This window comes from Nyctereutes procyonoides, unplaced genomic scaffold (genome assembly GCF_905146905.1).
Source record: "Nyctereutes procyonoides isolate TBG_1078 unplaced genomic scaffold, NYPRO_anot_genome, whole genome shotgun sequence".
In the NCBI taxonomy this organism is placed as follows: Eukaryota; Metazoa; Chordata; class Mammalia; order Carnivora; family Canidae; genus Nyctereutes; species Nyctereutes procyonoides.
This window is the reverse complement of record NW_026575142.1, coordinates 25,938,603-25,961,024: the sequence shown is the minus strand read 5'-3', so window position 1 is coordinate 25,961,024 and position 22,422 is coordinate 25,938,603. Positions and strand designations below refer to the sequence as shown.

At 35.2% G+C, this 22,422-nt stretch overlaps 1 protein-coding gene and 1 pseudogene across 2 annotated transcripts in view; one reads left to right on the top strand and one right to left on the bottom strand.

Annotated features, from left to right (window-relative positions):
• Window positions 1-22,422, bottom strand: part of BAZ2B (bromodomain adjacent to zinc finger domain 2B) — a 296,342-nt gene that overhangs the window by 206,010 nt on the left and 67,910 nt on the right. The window contains exon 2 of one of the 2 annotated variants that reach the window (XM_055307809.1): window positions 19,542-19,584. The exons of the other annotated variant lie outside the window; for it this stretch is intronic. The gene's annotated coding sequence lies outside the window, so the exon portion shown is untranslated. The remainder of the gene's footprint in view (window positions 1-19,541; window positions 19,585-22,422) is intronic. 2 annotated transcript variants of the gene reach the window in all.
• Window positions 11,199-12,058, top strand: LOC129498500 (40S ribosomal protein S3a-like; annotated as a pseudogene).

Here is a 22,422-nt window from a genome sequence, read left to right as displayed (position 1 = left end):
GTCATTTCACTTGGGAATCCCTTTGATGTTTTTATCCTTAAGTTTTTCTTTTAGAGCCAACTTAGGGGATCCCTGGGTGGCGCAGCGGTTTGGCGCCTGCCTTTGGCTCAGGGCGCGATCCTGGAGACCCGGGATCGAATCCCATATCGGGTTCCCGGTGCATGGAGCCTGCTTCTCCCTCTGCCTATGTCTCTGCCTCTCTCTCTCTCTCTCTATGTGATTATCATAAATAAATAAAAATTAAAAAAAAAAAAAAAAAAAGATTAAGCTTTAGAGCCAACTTAGCAAATGTGACTGGGAGATCACAATATTCAGTATATGATAAGCATTCACTCAAACCCCCTCTTCCTTTAATGTCCTTGCCCACAAAGGTGTTTCATTTACCTAAAGTCCAAAGACCTCAGTTAGATCCACTCCAGAGGATAAGCCTCCAGGCTTCTATTGAGTGAAGGAGGCATCCAACTGTGTTAAGTACAGGAGATCTGAGGACTATAACTGGTTAAATGGACTTTCTATGTTTAATGAATGTTTAATAAACATTTTACGTTTTCATACAGTCTTTGTCTCTAAAGACTGACCTGTACTTCTAAGAATGTCCCCCACCACTGTTGCCTCCCTTCCGGAGATACCAGGAATTGATCATTCCTGAGTACTCAAGGGTTTCAAATGTATAAACTGCATTTCTTTGTAGCTCACCTCATTGTCAGCTAATTATTCAGTTCTCTAACCCTTCTAAATTGGTTACTACTCATCTGTCGACTCTCCAGCATCCAGAATTTTGTTGCTATTCATCCCTCTTCTATTTCTTTGCTTATGTTTTCTTAAAATGCATTTTTTTTTTATCAAATTAGTGGGCCTTCCGCAATTAGCCAAACTAAATATATATGTTCAAGCTACTCTCTTCCCTTAGTCTCATGAAGTATTTTCTACATTAAAAATCATCTTCTATTGCAAGATGCTGATTTCAGGGGTAGTTACTCTGGTACAATTAACCTTATGATTTTATTTTTATTTTTCGTTTTTTAAAACAGATTTCACTTATTCAGAAGAGACACACAGAGAGAGAGAGGCAGAGACACAGGCAGAGGCAGAAGCAGGCTCCATGCAGGGAGCACAACATGGGACTCAATCCCAGGACCCCAAAATCATGACTTGAGCCAAAGGCAAATGCTCAGCCACTGAGCCACCCAGGTTCCCCAGTGCAATTAACTTTAAAAGTCATTTTTTATTATATAAAGGCTGGCTACCCTTTCTTGAAATTCTGTTGTATTTTTCTTTTACCTTTTCTTTTTATATTCACTCTGTACAACACCACACTCTTTTTTAATTTTTTTAAGATTTTATTAATTCATGAGAGAGAGACACAGAGAGAGAGAGAGAGAGAGAGAGAGAGAGAGAGAGAGAGAGAGAGAGAGAGGCAGAGACACAGGCAGAGGGAGAGGCAGGCTCCATTCATGGAGTCCGATGTGGGACTCGATCCTGGGTCTCCAGGATCACGCCCTGGGCGAAGGCAGACACCCACCGCTAAGACACCCAGGCATCCCAACACTACACTCTTTTTTGACTGAATACTTAACTGCTGAGGAGGAAATAACATCCCCTCCTTCAGTTCCTTTAGTTCTCTCAGCATACTAATGTTCTAAATTATAAATTACATTGTGCTGGTTTCATTCCTCTTCATATCCTGGCATGCAAGTACTCTATTTGTTAGTCAGTTTGTACTATCCCTTTAGGCATTTGTCTAGGTTTCATACAATTTTATCTTCTAAGAATCCTTCCTCTGATTTTTTTTTTAAGATTTTATTTAATGATTTATTTGACAGAGCGAGAGAGCAGAAGCAAGAGGAGAGGCAGGCTGAGAGAGAGAGAGAGAGAGAGAGAGAGAGATAAGCAGGCTCCCTGCTGAGCAAGAAGCCCAATGCAGGGCTTGATCCCAGGACTCTGGGATCATGACCTGTGCTGAAGGCACTTAACCAACTGAGCCATCCAGGTACCCCCCCTTCCTCTGATTCTTGACCAACAGACTCATCCAGGTACCCCCCCTTCCTCTGATTCTTGACCAACAGACTCGCACATAGTTTTCTTCACTGGTGTCATTTGCTCACTACAGCCGTATTGTCATTAATCTCCTAACACTCTTGCATGTTTTCCTAAGAGTGCCTGCTTAATATTATGACAGAAAACATTAAATAGCTGGGATTCTGAGGAAGGATAAGATCTAAACTCCCAGCTGAGGACCATCAGAGAGGCTATCACCAGCTCAAAAATAAATAAATTCCCTTTTTTATAATCATACTTCCTCCCTCAAAACCACCCCTCAAATTTGCTATGAGACCTTCCTTCAAAACTTGTAACATTTAATCTTTCCACCACATGTATGCTTCTAAAAATGGAGGATAAAAGGTGGGAGAAACAAAAGGGAAAAAGGGCAGCAGTAAGAAAGAGCTTTTTTACCCTCCACTGGGAAAAGAAATTTGACTTTCTCATATATCCTAAGTCAGGTACCACTTACTTATTTTGCTATATAGCTGGAAATTATAAACTCTTTCTAAAGATTTTTTGCAGCACTAACATTGCTATTCAAATAGTGATACCTAGCCCCACTAGGATTCAAACAGCATAATGGAAAATCTCTGTAGAATGAAAAAAAATTTTTTTTTATTTAAAGATTTTATTTATTCATGAGAGACAGAGAGAGAGGCAGAGACACAGGCAGTGGGAGAAGCAGGGAGCCCACTGTGGGACTCAATCCTGGGTCTCCAGGATCACACCCTGGGCCGAAGGTAGCACTAAACCTCTGAGCCACCGGGCTGCCCTAGAATGAAAATTTTTGATGAGGACTTTCCCACCCTCAGGGATCACACTATTCCTTTCATATTCCAAAAACACTGTACATATATGTCTATGATGGTATCTACCACATTTATAATGACTGGTTTGTGTGTCTGTTTCTTCACTAGATCCTAAACTCCTAGAGAAAACAATAGAAACACCATACCGTCCATCTTTAGAAATTTACGAAGTAATTCAAAAGGCACAATGTAATGTTTAGAGTCAAGGAGTAATGCATATCCATGAATTTCTCTTTAAGATGATGGAAACTTCTTAACTCTGATAGCAATAGTATATATAATTCAAGAAAAAGAAAACAAAGTACCTCCAAAAATATAAATCATAAAGAATTTATAATATTGCTTTAAAGCCACCTACATACGAGACATGGCTTAAAAGCCTCCAATAGGAGAAAAGCAGAATGTGGAACATTTTCAATTTAAACATGAGATGAAGGAAAATAAAACCAACCACCAACCATAAAGACTTCCAGTGGCTTCTCTTCACATTGGAAAAAAGTTCTGTTTTGATGACATCTGCCTACCTCTACTCCCCAGTTTATAATACCCTAACCTCATTAGCATTGTGATTCCTATTTCCTAAGATGCTTACACAGCTGGCTCCTTCTGATGATGGTTTCTCAATATGAGTGTTGCCTCCTCACAGAGGCCTTCTCCAACTTTTATATGCATACTGCCCTTAATTCTACCCTGCCCCCATATATATGCTATCATATTTTCCTTGGTTAGGAGATCTTATCAATTATTAAAAATATTTCATGTATTTATTTACTTCTCTCTTACTAGAAAGTAAACTTAATAAAAGTAAACAGAAGGCACTTTGTCTAATTGACTACATAGCTAGAGAGTATAATCATGTAAGTCAGTGCTGCATAACTGTTAAATAAATGAATAAATGAGTGACTGAATGTGAAGCACATCATGTACTGATTGGATGAATAAATGGGTCATAATTCCTTTCTAGGGAATATTTTCTCAGGTAGATAGAATCTTTGAGTACATTACCAACTTTAATGAAGTATGAATCTGAATCCCAGTTATACCAATTACTAATTATGTCAACTTGGAACAATTACTTACTATCAGTAAGTCAAGATAAAATGATACTTGGAAACTGTCTGGCACACAGTTAGCCTTTAATCTTAACTCTCTCTTAGAGGACAGGAGTAGAAAGTGGAAGAAATTATAGGAACAGATCAAATATGTGTTTGCTCTAATGGTCACTATTGAGCATCATGGGTTCACCCGTTTATTGGGAAGCAACAGGTCACCAAGCAGAGCTAAAAAAATAATATGACCATGTCTGCATTTGGAACAAGTAAAATCACATCCCTCAAACATAGTTGGCACTTTAATATCATCTGCTGAAATAATAATGAACAATTTCAGGTCACAGAAATTTTAAGCTTATAATTTCTTGAATACTTAAATTTGTATTTATAAGAAATGCAGTAGTCAAGATATTAGATCAAGACATTCCTGGTTTTGGGCAGCCCAGATGGCTCAGTGGTTTAGCGCCACCTCCAGCCCAGGGCGTGATCCTGGAGATGCATTGGGCTCCCTGTGTGGGGCCTGCTTCTCCCTCTGCCTGTGTCTCTGCCTCTGTGTTTCTCATGAATAAATAAATAAAATTTTTAAAAAAGACATTCCTGGTTTATAATTCTTATTCTACCTCTTGATCACTGTATTATCTTAGGTGAGTTGCTCAAGTTAAGCCTCAATTAAAGTTGGGTTGTTGACAATTCAAACTTCAATTTACAATTCAAACATTTCTCAGTGCTCTTAAGGTAAAGGGGGGGAAAACCCTTAACCTATTCTACAATGCCCTTTATCTTCTGGTTGTTAATCTCAAACCATAATCCTTTTTCTCTGTTCTCTAGTTACATTGACCTTCTATTTATTTCCTTCAAAGCACTATGTACCCTATCTATTCACTCATATATTTACCCTTATTAGAGGTTGTTTTATTTTTTAATTTCTTCATATGGCTCTTAGTTACTATTTATGTCCTTTCATTTCAGCCTAAATAACTCCTTTTATCATTTCTTGTAGGGCGGTTCTATTAGCAACAAATTTCCAGGCTTAAGTATGCTCAAAGAGCTAATGAAAACCAAAGACAAAGAACAAAAGGAAACCAGGAAAAAAATATATGAACAAAATGAGAGTATCAGTAAGGACATAGAAATTATGAAGAGAAACTAAATAAAAATGCTGGAGCTAAAAAGAATAATAGGTGAAATGAAAAAAAAAAAAACACTGGAGAGGGGGATGTTCAAAGCAAACTGAACAGACTTTAAGAAAGAACCAACAGACCTGAAGATGGGTCAATTTAGATTATCTAGTCTGAGGAACAGAAAGAAAAAAGTATGGAGAAGTCAACAGATATGTTATAGGTATCTCAAAAGGAGAAGAGAAAAGGGGGCAGAAAAAAATATCTGAAGAAGTAATGGCTGAAAACTTCCCAAATTTAAGGAAATGAATCCACACATTCAAAGAGATCAGTGCACTCCGGAAGGATAAACACAGGAAGAAGCACATTGAGACACATAGTCAAGATTTTGAAAGACAAAAATAGAATCTTGAAAGCAGCAGGAGAGAAGCAACTCATCACTTACTAGGAATCCTCAATAAAATTAACAGCCAATTTCTCATCACAAAGTATGGAGGCCAGAGGTAGGGAGATGACATATTTAAAGTTCTAAAAGAAAAACAATTACTGACAAAGGATTCTACATCTGGCAAAATTATTCTTTGAAAATGAAGGAGAAATTAAGACATTCTCAAATAAATGAAGTAAATGAGATAAATATTAACAGCATCATGACAAAAAGAGGAGCAGTGTAGTATAGTGAAGACACAAGATCCATGTCAAACTGAATGGGCTCTAACCCTGAACATCACTGATTAATAACAATGTAACTCTGGGTGAATTGTTTAACCTCTCTATAGCTCATTTCCCTTTTATAAAATGAGGATAATAACAGTACCTCTCTCATGAAGTTCGGATGGTGAAATAAATTAAAACAATAAATTCATAAAAGGGTACTTGGCATGTAATTAAGCACTCAACTGTTGACTATCATCATCATCATCATCATTTTTACAGAAATTCTAGAATATTAGCTTTTATTTCTTTCAACTACCCATATTTCTGTAAAACACTGAATACTGAGAAAATGACACAATACTGAGTTTCTGTAGAATTGTGCATTAGTAAAATCACAAATTATATTTTAAGTCTAATAAGTAGATTGAACTAAATGTTTTGTCATGCCTTTAATCAGAGACCTAGTAAAAAAAGTGATTGGTGAAAGTAGTTTTTTTTCTCAAGTTGCTGACATAGATGCTTAAACCTTTAGTATAGGCTTAGACTTTTTACTTAAACAGTCCAACACTACTATCATAGCTACAATGATTTCTAACAATAATTTCTTAACATTAAATATTGAATCAGTGTACACGTTTGTCTTATAATATTTTTAAACTGTTTGAATTTGGGCTCAAATATAATATATAGATTAGAATAGGCTGACATATCCCTGAAGTCTCTTTTCATCTGTAACTGCTTCTACCACAGCCTCATGCCATTAACACTTTTAGTTAAAGAAAATAGCTCTTCTGTCTTTTAGAGTTTCCCAGTATGGACTTTCCTAATTTTAACCCCTTGTGTCATTTATTATGTCCCTCTATTCTTACTATTTCTTGTAAATTAGTCTTGATCATAGTCAATAATTTTACTGTTGTTTTCATTTGGATGGACAGCTTCAGAGTGGTGGTGTGTACTTCTGTTAGCAAAGACATGTCTTTCTTACATAAAGCAGGAATGATAATGTTGGGAAGATTGAATGAGTTACTAAAAATCAAATTCTTAGATTAGTACCTGGGACACAGTGGGCACTCATAAACACTGACTCTTATTATTGCACTGCATGCATGCAGTGATTTGATAACAGACCTGATGAGAACTTTTGAGGAAGTAGTTAAAGATAACTAATATTTCTGGCTTAGGTGGCTAAGTTGATGTTGGTATCATTGACAAATACAGGAAATATATAAAGAGGAAAAGGTTTCTGGAAATTGGAAGAAAATGTGTTCAAGTTTAGACATGCTGAGTTTAGTGCTATAGGATAGCAAAGTACCAATGTCTGTCACATACAAAACTGGAAACAAGGATTCTAAAATGTAAAAGAAACGTCTGTGGATAGAAAATAAAGATAAAATGTTGAGAGGAAAGGGAACTCCGTGAAGGTCGCAGTTATCATAAGAAGACTATAAGATCACTCTTAGAATGAACTGGCATTGGATAAAGAGAGGTAAAAACACTTCAAGCAAAGGAAATGATGTATGGAAAAAAAGATACAGACACAATTTTCACTATATGTTCTAGTCATAAAAATGTTCTGCCTAGGGGCACTTAGGTGGCTTAGTTGGTTGAGCACCCAACTCTTGATTTCAGCTCAGGTCATGATCTCAAGGTCATAAGATCAGGGCCCTGAGTTGGTCTCTGTGCTCAGTGTGCAATCTGCTTGAGATTCTCTCTCCATCTCCCTCTGCCCCTCCCCACTGCACTCTCACCTCTCTCTCTCTCTCACTAAAATAAATAAGTGAATTAAAAAAAAAAAAAGAATGTTATGACTAGAAAAACTTTCCATGTTGGAAAGTTACACAGATACGGCAAAGAGAACTTTGAATGGCTTTGAAATTTAGGAATAGGTAATTCAATTTAAATAGGAAATGATAAGATATTTAAGAAGTTAGTAAGATAATTAAAGTCTATGCTATGGCAACATCATGCAAAAATCTAACATAACAGAATTAGAAAGTAGAAGATATACTTACTATACTACTCTAAAGGATTTTAAATTTATGCCACTTTTAATTCCACCTAAGCTAAAGAGAACACTGCGTAGGGACATGGCTTCAGGCTTCCCAAAAGTGGAAGAAGATGGCATCTTTAGTGCCTTCCCATATCCCTTTCCATTCCACTCTCTTGTTTCTCCTTTTCCTTGGGAAACCAATGCTCAAGCTGCCCTAATTATATAAAAATAAAACTGCATTTTTGCAACGATGCCCCGTCTTGCTCCCTGAAGCATTCTAGTTACATCTCCACATTCAGTTCTAGCCTGCCATATAATATTTCATTTTCCCCCTACCATCCTATAGATCCTTTTTCAATTTCAAGTAATTCATACAACTTGATAAGTGATCAAAACCCTCGGAGATATTTAATTTAAAAAAGAATTTACTAACTTGTATGAATTTCAAATTGTTAAAGTGTATATTCTCCGTATGTTTTCTATGTACTTACCCATTCTGGTTCATCCTGACATTATCATACTAAGAGACACACCAGCACAGGACAGTTTATTGAATAAATTTCTGCTGTGCCACTATTGGATACAAAGCATTCTAACAGACTCTAAGGGAACTGAAAGAATGAATAAAACATAATATGCCTTTACTAGATAGTAAGGTCTTTAAAGGCTAACAGGTGAAATAGCCAAACATACAACTCATCTCATAAAGCAGATAAGAGCTTTATAAGAATGTTTCTAAAACTTAAGATATATATAGATCCTTACAAATGGAGAACAAATGTCTTATAAACACATGGATAGATTGAAATTAATTAAATTATTATATTACTGAAATACATAGAAAAGTAACTATCGATAAGGATAAACTCTTCTTGCTATTAAATCTAATTCAATATACTACCAAAACAAATTCACAAAGTATGTACATAAAAGCTATAAAACTATGGGTGGGTGGGCGGTCCAGTTAGTTAATCATCCAACTCTTGATTTTAGCTCAGGTCAAGATCTCTGGGTCATGAGATCCACAATAGGCATACAGCCTGCTTAAGATTCTCTCTCTCCCTCTCCTTTTGCCTGCCTTCTTATCACTTGTGTGTGCTTTTTCCATCTCTCTCTCTCTCTCTCTAAAAAAAAGCCACAAAATTAGCAGATCTCAAATTGTTATCATATGATGTTTTTGCTAAAATGAAATCATTGTACTCAATATAATGGAATATGGTACTAATTGTACTTCCCCATTATTTTCTAAATACATTTGAGTTCGGCATGCCTATCTTCTAATCTAGTGTCTCCTAAACATTTAATATTGCCACCATTTCTTTCTACTCAAACTATTACAAAGCTTTAATTTAGTTCACTCTTGATGTCACCTGGCCTTCACTTGATACAAATGAGCCATATATGTTAAATCTATTTCTGTTCTTTTCTTATTAGACTGATATAATTAAACACAATCACAGTTCTGCAAGTACATGGTAGTAATTGATTATAAGGTAAGCATCCCAAGAGATATAAGAATATACTTATATTAATTTCTTTTATATTAACATTTGTAAATTATTATAGGAAACCCTCTTTCCACAGAGAATATATCTATACTCAGATCCAAGGTAGTATTGAAGAATACTGCTATGACAGATATAACAAATACTAAAAAGGCAAAAACGATGAGGATATTAGTTCTAACTTCAAGGAGGAGGAGGTAATATTTGAGGGGAACTGTGACATTTGAGTTTATTGCCAAATGTGTAAGTTTTCTAAAATTTCATTTCTGTAAGTTTGACACTAAAACTATGAAAGATCTAAAAAAAAAAAAAAGACACCCAGAAATATTCAGTAATAGGGGTAATAAAGAGACAAAAACCATGAATTTTTATGAATAAAAGTTAAGCATTTTTTCCTGAGATAAAAGTAAATTGGAGAATAAAACTGTAAGCATTAGATGGGCTATTCACAAAATAGATGGCATATGTTGCATGTGGAAAAGTTTACTTGCACTATCTTATATTATGGAAATATACCTATTGATGTAATGTTTTTAAAATGCATATGGAAAATGCATTCACATAAGGACAGCATCAGGAATATTTGTATTAAACTTTTTTAAAAAAAGATTTTGTTTGAGAGAGAAACAGAGCATGTGAGGAGAGACAGAGAGAGAGAGGGAAAAATTCGACGCAGACTCTGTGCTGACCCTGGAGACTGACGGAGGGCTCAGTCCCACAACTCGAGATCATGACCCAAGCCAAAACAAAGAGTCAGACTCTTAACTGAATGAGCCAGTCAGGCAGCCCTAACATCTATGACCTGCTAATTGAGGTGTCCTTTTGATCTATACAATAAGAATTTTCCATTTTTATCAAAATCATTCCTCTTTAGTTTTTCCTTTGTATATTTATAAAATAATAAGAAGAATCAAATTTCATTATTCTATATAACTCAGCCTATAACAACTTTATTCTTACCTCTGAACCAGTTTTTGCAGATTATATTTGTATTTTATCTTTTCCTTGACTACAACATATAGAAGTCTGCATTGGTGTTCCAGAAAGTGTGAGAGAAGAGAATGATGTACTAACAAAATAAAATTTCAAGTCACTTTAATTCAGAAAACATTTATCTAGTCTAGGTGCTAGACTCACTACTGATTACAGCAAAAAAAACACCAAACCAAAGTAGAAAACGTTTTTCTTTTATATTCTCTCATGCTTCGATAATTATTTCTAGACTATGTTAAGTTACTGTCTTTTGCAGGCAGCCCCAGTGGCCCAGCGGTTTAACGCCACCTTCGGCCCAGGGCATGACCTGGAGACCCAGGATCGAGTCCCACATCGGGCTCCCTGCATGGAGCCTGCTTCTCCCTCTGCCTCTCTCTCTCTCTCTCTATGTGTCTGTCATGAATAAATAAATAAAATCTTTTTTAAAAAGTTATTGTCTTTTGCTTTTTTTCAGGCAAATTTATTAAACAGTAGCTCATTTAGAATTTTCAAGTAAGAATTAAGTTTTAAACTAAATGTGTAACATCGTACACTTCCATTTGTTCAAAGAAGTTTAGTTGGGTCTCTGCAGCACAATACCATTTATATCTGCAGTCACATGGAGAACACCATGCTTGCTTTTAGCTCCATTAATGGCATAATGATGCAACTTTTGCTGGAGATGCACTAAGCAGAGAAGGATCTTTTATCCAAATATACACATCTGCTTTGGCTATTTTTTTTTAAAGATTTTCTTTATTTATTTGACAGAGAGAGCATCCAAGTGCACAAACTGGGGGAACAGCAGGCAGAGGGAGAGGGAGAAGCAGGAAGATCCCAGGACTCTGGGATCATCATGACCTGCACCAAAGGCAGATGCTTAACCAACTGAGCCACCCAGGTGTCCCATGCTTTTGGTATTAACAAAAGGCAGAAAAATAAAGGTCAGTTAATACGTAGCAGACTTCTGGAAATGGCTGATTTCTGTACTTTACAAATAATCATTTAACTATCAATAGAAAACACTGGGAAAAGGCTCCCAGAGCAGCGCCATGGTGGTGGGCAAGAATAAGCGCCTTACGAAAGGCAGCAAAAAGGGAGCCAAGAAGAAAGTGGTTGATCCATTTTCTAAGAAAGATTGGTATGATGTGAAAGCGCCAGCTATGTTCAATATAAGAAATATTGGAAAAACACTAGTCACAAGAACTCAAGGAACCAAAATTGGGCCTGATGGTCTCAAGGGTCGCGTTTTTGAAGTTAGCCTTGCTGATCTGCAGAATGATGAAGTTGCATTTAGGAAATTCAAGCTAATCACTGAGGATGTGCAGGGCAAAAACTGCCTGCCTAATTTCCATGGCATGGATCTTACCCGTGACAAAATGTGCTCCATGGTCAAAAAATGGCAGACCATGACTGAAGCTCATGTTGATGTAAAGACTACCGATGGTTATTTGCTTTGTCTATTTTGTGTTGGTTTTACTAAAAAACGCAATAATCAGATTCGGAAGACCTCTTATGCTCAGCACCAACAGGTCCGCCAAATCCGGAAAAAGATGATGGAATCATGACCCGAGAGGTGCAAATGACTTGAAAGAAGTGGTCAATAAATTGATTCCAGACAGCATCGGAAAAGATATAGAAAAAGCTTGTCAGTCTATTTATCCACTCCATGATGTTTTTGTTAGAAAAGTAAAAATGCTGAAGAAGCCCAAGTTTGAATTGGAAAAACTCATGGGGCTTTATGGTGAAGGTAGTAGTTCTGGAAAAGCTACGGGGGATGAGACCGGTGCTAAAGTTGAACGAGCTGATGGATATGAACCACCAGTCCAAGAATCTGTTTAAAATTCAGATATTTAATGGTGACAAATAAAAACATATTTGTGATGTTTAATTTCTTATCATTCTTTTTAAATAATCAGACTCAGTGAAGCAGATGTTCTGAACTGACAGTGTGAAATTTTCAGAACTGTTGTATGGATCTTATCCATTGCTCTTGGCTACTAAATAGCTGCAAAATGGTAGTGATCTATTTTAAGCTGTAGTGATCTGGATGGAAGTGTTATAGATGGTTAATAAAAGGAAACTTAAAAAAAAAAAGAAAACACTGGGAAAGACACTTGATCTTTCTGAGTCTGTTTAGTCATCTGTAACTGTAATAATAAAGGCTCAAATAGAAAACACCTATCATCTTAAAAAACAGTGAATAAATGTTAGTTTTGTTCTTCCTTTCTCAACATTTAATAGAAAAACCTTGAAAAAATAAAAATAAAAATGAAGAAAAAAATAAAATATTAAAATAACTCTTTGCTAGGTATTTAGCACTTATCAAAATTCTTGATATGTAAACTCCTACAAAATCTAAACTTTAGGTTCATTTACTTTCTCAACTTTTATATTTCAACAGTATTAGATCAAAATATTTGCATGTCCCTCACATACATTTTTTCCAAATCCATAAAACCCATTTCCTCTTTCTGGATTCTCTTCCTTTAAAAAAAATGTTATTTGAGCATAGCTGACACAAATATTACATTAGTTTTAGGTGTACAACATAGTGATTCAACAAGTTTATACATTATGTTATGCTCACCACAAGTATAGCTACCGTCTGTCACCATACAACACTATCATAACATCATTGGCTACATTCCTTATGCTGTGCCTTTTATTCCTGTGACTTATTCATTCCATAACTGGAAGTGTATATTTCCCAGGTTCTTCACACATTTTGCCTATCCCTCCACCTTCCTCCCCTCTGGCAACCATCAGTTTGTTCTCTGTATTTATAGGTTTGATTCTGCTTTTTCTTTGTTTATTCATGTTTTATTTTTTGACATGAGTGTTTTACACAAGTGAAATCATATGGTATTTATCTTTTGCAGCCTGACTTATTTCAACTTAGCATTATACTCTAGTTCCATCCATGTTGTCACAAATGGTATTATCTCATTATTTTTATGGGTATATAATATTCTTGTGCGTGTGTGTGTGTGTGTATGTGTACATACATACACATATATTTACCACAGTTTCCTTACCATTCATCTATTGATGGATGCTTAGGTTGCTTCCATATTTTGGCTATTGTAAATCATGCTGCATATATATTTCACACAAAGGAGTGCATATATCTTTCAGTATTAGTGTTTTCTTCTATTTCATACCTCAGAAATCTAGCCCAACTTGGATGGCTCAGTGGTTGAACATCTGCCTTTGGCTCAGGTCATGATCTCAGGGTCCCTGCAGGAAGCCTGCGTCTCCCGCTGTCTATGTCTCTGTCTCTCTCTCTGTGTCTCTCATGAATACATAAAATCTTAAAAAAAAATTAAAATAAAATCTTAAAAAAAAATCTAGCCCAGATGTCATCCTTCTCTGTAAAGCTTTCCTTAGTCTCCTCCCCTAGACACAGTGAATTAGTCCCTTTTCTATTTTTCTCCTAAAATCTAAGCTATAAAAAGTGACAGCAGAGTTCAATAAAAATAAATGAAATATAAACAAACCAAAGACATTTTAACAATGTAATAAACTTTCTTTGTCAAGTTATTTTAGTGTGTCAGGATTAGTTTTAGCCATGAGTGACAGAAAACCTGAAACCAGTGGCTTACAAAAAATAAGTCTATCCCTGTCATGTCAAGGAAGTTCAGATGGAGACACCAGTATAGACATGGACAGGGTAACATCTGAAGATGTTAGAGACTTTCTCTCTTTTTGCATTGTCCATTCTTGGTTTGGGATTTCCACTTATTTCCAATTATCATGTCCATATTTCAGTCATCAAGGAGGAAGGGAGAAAAAAGAGGGAATGCAACCCTTTCTTTAAGACTACTTTCTACAAGTTGTACAGAGTACTTTTGCTTATTTATCTTTGGCCAAACCTTAGTCCTATGACCACATCTAGATGCAAGGGAAGCTGGGAAATATTCTCATTCCAGGTATTGAAATGCTGGGAAAAGATTAGTAGAGGGGGACAACCAACATTAAGGAACAACTACCAGTCACTATGACACTTGGTTATATCTTATCTGTAGTAGGTAACTGACATTTTTGCTATCTACACCAATATTTCTAGTAGTGTATACATTGTAAAACTGTATATAGTTCCTTCCAAATTTCAATTTTTAAGTGAAATATTTCTGTTGGTGATTAGTCTCTACAAAATTTAAGTAATACTTATAATAAAATTACAAACGGAAAAAAGGAATAATAAAAACAGAAAAGGCTTAGGGCACCTGGGTGGCTCAGTTGGTTAAGCATCCAATTCTTGATTTCAGTTCAAGTCCTGATCTCAGTGTCATAAGATGGGTCCATATCAGGCTCCATACTGGGGTGTAGAGTCTGCTTAAGACTCTCTTTCCATCTCCCTCTGCCCACCTACCCTGCTCACACACAGGTGTGAATGCTCTTTCTCTCTCGTTAAAAACAAAAAACAAAACTAAAACAAAACAAAACCAGAAAAGGCCATTTAATTTACTTTGTCACAGATTATTAAAATATGTAGTAAAAGGTTAAATCAGAATATTTAAAAATATAGCTAATATATTAATGAAATTACATATTAACAAAACTGCATGTAAGTGAAATTGCATGAATACTCTCAAAGAAGAGAATCTGGAAAGATTTGAGAAGGAAAAAAAATCTATGAGTTATTTTATTATACTTCCTATAAATGCTGTTTAGAGATTTTTAGTCAAGTAGATGTGATCAGGGGTGCCTTGGTGGCTCAGTCGGTTAAGTGTCTGCCTACAGCTCAGGTCATGATCCCAATGTCAAGAATCTGCTTCCCCCTCTGCCTCTGCCTCCCCATTTTGTGTGTGGGCTTTCTGTTTTTCAAATACATACATAAAATCTTTTTTTAAAAAAGTAAATGTGATCACAAAACAATATTGAATTCTGGTAGAATAAAACAAAATCAGGGGTCAAAAGAATTTAATATGTATCAGCCTCTGTGCTATGCTTTATAAGCATGATATCACTTAATATTCACAACACTCCTAGACATATATTATCTCTGCTTTAGAGAGGAAAAAAATGGATCTTAGACTATGTGATTGACTCAAGATCACAAGAGCTATATAAGAACCAGAGCACAAACTTAAACAACTGTTTTTCTGACCTCAGTTCATGTTCTTAGCCATTACACATATTACCTCCCTTCAAACTCTCTTGACCGTGGTTTTCTCATCTGTTGTGTAAGGGGAAATGTAGCACAACCTGAACCATTCTAAAGTTCATTCTGGCCTTTTAAGATGTTAATGTTCTAGTAAGGCCTGACTCTTTCCCTAAATAAAAGCATATCATATCAAAAGATCTAATCACGTCTACTTGCTGGAATTCATATGTCAATTAAGTTATCATAAATAAATGTATCATAGAGAATATAAATTCATTTATTGAAACTTACAAATAAAAGGGCCACAATATGTAAGGTAAATTTAGATGTTAAGTCTTTACAGCTGATTTCATGACCCTTCATGTATGTGTAAAGGAGCCATATGTAAAGTTAAGAGGGAAGAAATTAATAAACATTATTTGTAAATCTTGCATAGCAATCCTTTGAAGCGTATGTAATACATCATTTTACAGGTGAAGATACTGAGGCACAAAGAGGGTGACTTGTGGAAGGTCACATACTTAGTGGCATCAATACTTGAAATCTCTCTAGCTTTTCTTTTTTTTTAAGGTTGGTTTATTTATTTATTTATTTATTTATTTATTTATTTATTTATTTATTTATTTATTTATTTATGAGAGTGAGGAGGAGAGAGGGAGAGAGAGAAAGAGAGAGAGAAAAGGAATCTCAAGCAGAATCCTCACTGAGCATGGAGCCTGATGCCAGGCCGGATCGCATGACACTGAGATCATGACCTGAACCAAAATCAAGAGTCAGAAGGCTGACTGAGCCACCCAGGTGCCCCAAACCCTCTCTGGTTCTAAAACCTACATTCTTTCCCATCAACCCTGCTTCCTATGTTCAATTCTGGATATTCTTGCATTAATATCCTTATTTCAATTTTAATGTTGGAAAACTAAAGATGCTAACTAATTTAGCTCCTTCTGGAGGATTTACGATTATCAGCAAACACTGGCTGAATACTCATTTGCTGAGCACAGTTGGAAAATATGTATTAAAATATGTAAAATAAAAGAGAATATATATTATCAGTAACATAGTAATAATAAAAATTAAGCATTACCAAATTACTAGGGAGAATTACTTTTTTTAAATTATTTTTTCTGGATTTTATTTATTTATTCATGAGAGTGAGAGTGAGAGTGAGAGTGAGAGAGAGAGAGAGAGAGAGAGAGAGAAAGGCAGAGACACAGGCAGAGGGAGAAGCAGGCTCCATGCAAGGAGCCCGATGTGGGACTCGATCCCGGGACTCCAGGATCACACCCCAGGTTGAAGGCAGGTGTTCAACCACTCAGCCACCCAGGTGTCCCAAGAATTACTTTCAATTAGGATGATTGAGGGAAGGTCTCAAAGAAATGATTATCTGTAGACAAGGTATTAGAGAAGTCTGAGTTCATCAGAAAAAACTAAAAGCCTGAAATGGAAAAAGGATATTTTAGAGAGGGGCATCTGGCTGGCTTAGCTCGTAGAGCATTTAACTCTTCATCTCAAGGTTGTGAGTTCAAGTCCCATGTTGGGCACAGAGACTGATTAAAAATAAAATCTTAAAAAAAAAAAAAAAAAAAAAGATGGCAGCCCAGGTGGCTCAGCAGTGTAGCGCCTGCCTTTGGCTCAGAGTGTGATCCTGGAGACCCGGGATCGAGTCCCACGTCCGGCTTCCTGCATGGACCCTGCTTCTTCCTCTGCCTGTGTCTCTGCCTCTCTCTCTCTGTGTCTCTCATGAATAAATAAATAAAATATTAAAAAAAAGAATAATCTAGGGAAAGGGAATGACATGAAGATAAGTATGAAGCCAAAATGAATATTCAACATAGAGCCAAAATGAATATTTAACATAGAGTATATAGTCCACATTGGGTAAAGTGTAGGATTCTTCTTGAATGATAGAATATTTGTCTGGGAAATGTTTTATAGCCAAATTGAGGAGGGAGCTTGAATACTAAGTTAGAATATCTAGATTTGACCTTGGTGGAAATGGTACATCACTAAACATCTTCAAGTAGAGAAGTGAAAGAGAGCAATGCTTTAATAAGATTAAACTGAGAACATACAGACTTTAAGGGAATTAATGATGACTAGGATGATGAGAGATCAATTAGAAGATCAGAACATTTCTGTGGATTATAACATGGGAAAAATTGAAATTCTCTTGTGTTCTAAAAATTTCTGGGGAAAAAGAATAAGATGTATATTATATAATACACAAAAACTCATTACAACTTCGGCTCTGAAATAATCTATAATATTACCTCTCACCCAGGCACAATATTCTATCTACTCTTTTAGCTATTACTTTATAATCTCATTTCATCAGCTTATCTACTTCTGATTAGTCTCTTAACCTCTCCATTTTCTCTGAACACATCAGCCTTCCCTGGCCTCATTTCATTTCTGCCCTATGGTCAACACTTGAAATATTCTCTGCACAGTTCCTCAACCAGAATCAGTGTTGATGTCTACCCTCTTTTCTTGACTCAAGGGGCTGGAGAAGGCCTCACAGCCCAATATTTTACAAAGTAATGGTCTATTATCAGTCACTTAGAAACATCTCAAATGAATACTTCTTATTCTTTAACTTATTTAATGTCAGATAATATTGGTCACTACCTCTCTTCCTGAAATTCTTAAATTGAGAACAATCGCAATTACATATTCTCTTAATATTACCCTAAACATGTACAGTGAGAGTTAGCATTTTCAAATTAAAAATCTTTTCCATCCGATGCTAATGTTAATCTACTTAATTGTAAAACACCTGATGCTAAACAGAAGATTACTACAGAAATGTTAATATTTTGTTGTAAACATTCAGTTAGGGTAATAAAGTTCTGATTAAGAAAAAAACAAACAAGCAAAGAGCTGCATATTAGAGACAGCGAAAGTGATCCCTTAGGAAAATGAATGAATATGCCATAAACATCTCCACATCTGTATACTCAATGATGACAAAGCCTTTAAAAATACAATAGAAGTACTCTCTGGACTCTGAAAAATGTTACAACTTAAAAAAATAAACCAGTTTTCCCAAAAAATGTTAAAACATAAATACAAAGATTATCTACATGTGAGTTTACATTTCTGATTATACTGCTTATATTATTAATGAACAATTAGAACAGGATTAAAGAAACAGATTGAATAATTTACTCTAAATGTATTTCTATGTTATTTAAAAGAATTTTTCAAAAAAACTTTTTTATTACTTAGTAATTTTATACTAATGTGGATCAAGGCCTTGGATAATGGTTTTTCTTTAAGAAATGTATTTCGTGGGATGCCTGGGTGGCTCAGCAGTTTAGGGCCTGCCTTCAACCCAGAGTGTGATCCTGAAGTCCTGGAATCAAGTCCCATGTCAGGCTCCCTGCATGGAGCCTGCTTCTCCCTTTGCCTCTTCTCCCTCAGAGTTTGCCAGATCACACTCTGAGCCAAAGGCAGGTCTCTCTCTGCCCCCCCCCCCATTAATAAATAAATAAAATCTTTAAAACAAGCAAAAAAAAATGTATTTCCTTATATATAGTAGTATGAACACTTTAAAATTAAAGAGGAAAAGTATTAGTTACTTTTGAGAACTCTCTTTTCAGCAACTCTCCATATTTGGAAGACTCTCTATAAATAATTTAAATATCAATGAAAAATTTAAGCAAGCTTAAGAGTCCTTTCAAGGCTGTTTTCACAGTCTTTCCTTATTAAGTGATTACAGTCTCTCAAGTAATTTTATTTTTGTCAATTTTTACCTAATATGGAGTCACCTTAAATGTTCTATCATTTTTTTAGTAAAAACAAAAACTTCAGAAACATGATGTTCAGATTATGATTCATATTGAAATATATTAGTATAATTAAGCATATAATTTCAGTTATTTATTAAAAAGTAATTTTTTAAAAGATTTCATTTATTTATTCATGAGAGACAGAGAGAGAATCAGAGACATAGGCAGAGAGAGAAGCAGGCTCTCTGTGGGCAGCCTGATGCAGAACTAGATCCTGGGACTCTGGGATCACGACCTGAGCCAAAGGCAAATGCACAACCACTGAGCCACCCTGGTGCCCCTTAAAAGTAATTTTCATTTTAAATGTTTTTAAATCATTTAAAGCAATATTTTTAGTATTTAAATAACTAGAAGTATGAAGTGTTCATTGAAAGTGTAAATATTCAATTGACTGTTGAAATAATAATAATTTAAAATTATAAATATTTTCCAATACAATTCTCTTTCTGGAGAAAAATAAAACATCCTTAAAAGATTAATTATTTTGGTCTTACTGTGATCAATGTGGTCAATCTTGTGACATCACTGTTGAGAAATCTGCAATAGGAAAACAGAAATAGCACTCAGCTGAATCATATTTGAGTAAGTAATTTAGAAGCTAAAGCATTTGTTTAGCATTTTTGTCTTTCTTAATGCCATAAGTCATATTTAAATGAATCTAAATGTCAGGGAAAGTACAATTGGCATGATACAAATATATAACACTTGCAGTTTGTTTATAGGTCATTATTTATTATAGCATGATAGATTATGTTTTGTTTATAATCAGTAACACCCCAGGGTTAACATATTAGTAAATAAACCATAGGACATTTGTGTTGCTTTTTATTTGTTTTCAAGTATTTGCTTTCAAATACTAAGAAGAGAATCACGGTATCTTAAATACACTATATACAAGAGAGAGACAGGTACTATTTATAAATAACTTTTTCTCTACGATCAGATTAGCAGTTCATCTTATGACTATATTATCCATTTATTATCAATTAATAGGAGAAATGGCCTCATGCTCATCCTTATGAGAAGTGACAAAACTATACAGAAGGAAAATGTCATTTGGAAGGAGGTATACACTATAAACCCAAGGGAAGTTATTTAAGTTAAACTATTTCCTGAACTATAGAGAGCTTAGAGTTCTTATCCCTGTAAAATCTATGCTTTTTGATATTTCTCAATTAATGAGGCATGATTTAAGGTAAATTTTTAAATGTTTCATGTTAAAAAAACCCCAATGTTATGATGTTTCATAAAGGGCTTTTGTATATTATTTCATCAACAATTCTTTCAAAGTAGTGGGAAAGAGATATTTCTTATTATACACTCATGGAAAATAGACGCTAGAGAGATGCATGACTTGTCCGAGGACAGAGACCTGAGTTTTCCCTGATTCCTTTTTTATCTCACACCTTCCATCCATTCCATTCTGCCAACATATTACCCTCTGTATCCAAAGACCTGCCTTCAAGAGCATTATGCTCTCAACTTAAGGCAATCAACAGTCTTGTGGGGCACCAGACTGGCTCAGTTAGTAGAGCATATGATTCTTTTTTTTTTTTTTTTTAGAGCATATGATTCTTAATTTCATGGTTGTGAGTCCAAGCCCCACATTGGGTGTGGACCCTACTTTAAACAAACAAACACACACACAATCTCATGATGATAAAATGTCAATACAAAAAAGCCTTATGAAAGAAGCAATCATACATTGTATAAAACTCTGTAATTCAGAGTTCTAAAAGTTATTAAGATAGTTACATTCAAACAATATTTGTGACTGAATAAAAAATGTTTCATTTTATTTTTTATTTATTTTTGGGAAAAAATACAAGGTAATTAAGACTACATAGTTAAAACTGCATACCATATTTAAAGCTCTAAAGCTAATAGCATAAAAGCAGCAAAGGCATTCCTTCATCATGGTAACAATTTTTACACATGGTTCACTGGGTACTTGCAAATACAAGAAAAAAAATATAAAATTCAAATGACACTAGATAAAGCCAGATAAATCTTAAAGCTTCGCATAAAAATCCTAAGTGGCTTTTACAAGGAAAGGTAATTCTTTAAAATCATCTTGAAACTAGGAAACGTATTCAAATTACACATATAAAGAGCAATATCACATTTTATGAAAACACAATTCAACTAATATATTGGTTGTGTGCTATTTCTCTACAAGTCACCATTTCAGTAAATATGCACAGGGAAAATCTCCACCATATTTATACTTAGAAAACACCTACCAGTGTTAAACTGTGGGATAGGTCAAGATATACAATTATATAAGAAATCTTTCAGTAATTAACATTTACCTATCTTTATTTTTCCTCTTCTTCTGCCCCAAAACAGAAAGCCAGGCTTTAAAAAAAAAAAAAAAAAAAAAAAAAAAAAAGGATTTGACTTATATACTTGACAGAGAGAGATTGAGAGCACAAGCAGAGGGGGAAGGAGAGGCAGGCTCTCTCTGCAAAGCAGGGAGGGAGCCTGACGCAGGGCTAGATCCCATGACTCTGGGATCATGACCTGAGCCGAAAGCAAATCCTTAACTGACTAAGCCATCCAGGCACCCCAAAAATCTTTATGTAATTGATTTTAACATACTCAAGTCTTAACCTGCACCTGACGACACCACAGAAGTCTCAACACACGCAGAGAAAGGTTATCTATCCCTACCCAGTTTATTGAAAAGATTCAGAAGAATAAATGAACAGAATATCTAATTTTTCTCACCTCAATCTGAATATAGAAGTATATGCTGTTTACCTCTAAAATGTATTTAGGGCAGCCCCAGTGGCTCAGCGGTTTAGCGCTGCCTTCAGTCCAATACATGATTCTGGAGACCAGAGATCAAGTCCCACATCAGGCTCCCTGCATGGAACCTGCTTCTCCCTCTGCCTGTGTCTCTGCCTCCCTCTCTCTCTCTCTGTGTGTCTCTCATGAATAAATAAATAAAATCTTTAAAAAAAAATAAAAAAATAAAAATAAAATGTACTTAAATAATAGCCATTAAATATGTAATCATTCATTTATGTATCAGTTTAATGTTTCTGCTGTGTTCTTTTCGAGGTGTGGTTATACAATAAAAATATTTTTATTATTTAATAAATCTACCTCTATTACACAAGAAAAATAATCTCACAGGAACACCTGCAGTGGGTTGAACATCTAACTCTTGGTTTCAGCTCAAATTGTGGTCTCAGTATGATGGGATTGAGCCCTGTGACAGGAGTAAAGTCTACTGAAATTTCTCTCTTCCTCTCCCTCTGTGGCTTCCCCCCATGCTCGCTCTCTCAGTCTAAAATGAATACATAAATCTTAAAAAAAGAAAAGAAAAGAAAAAATAATCTTACAAATCACATGCTACTTGTAGGCTGT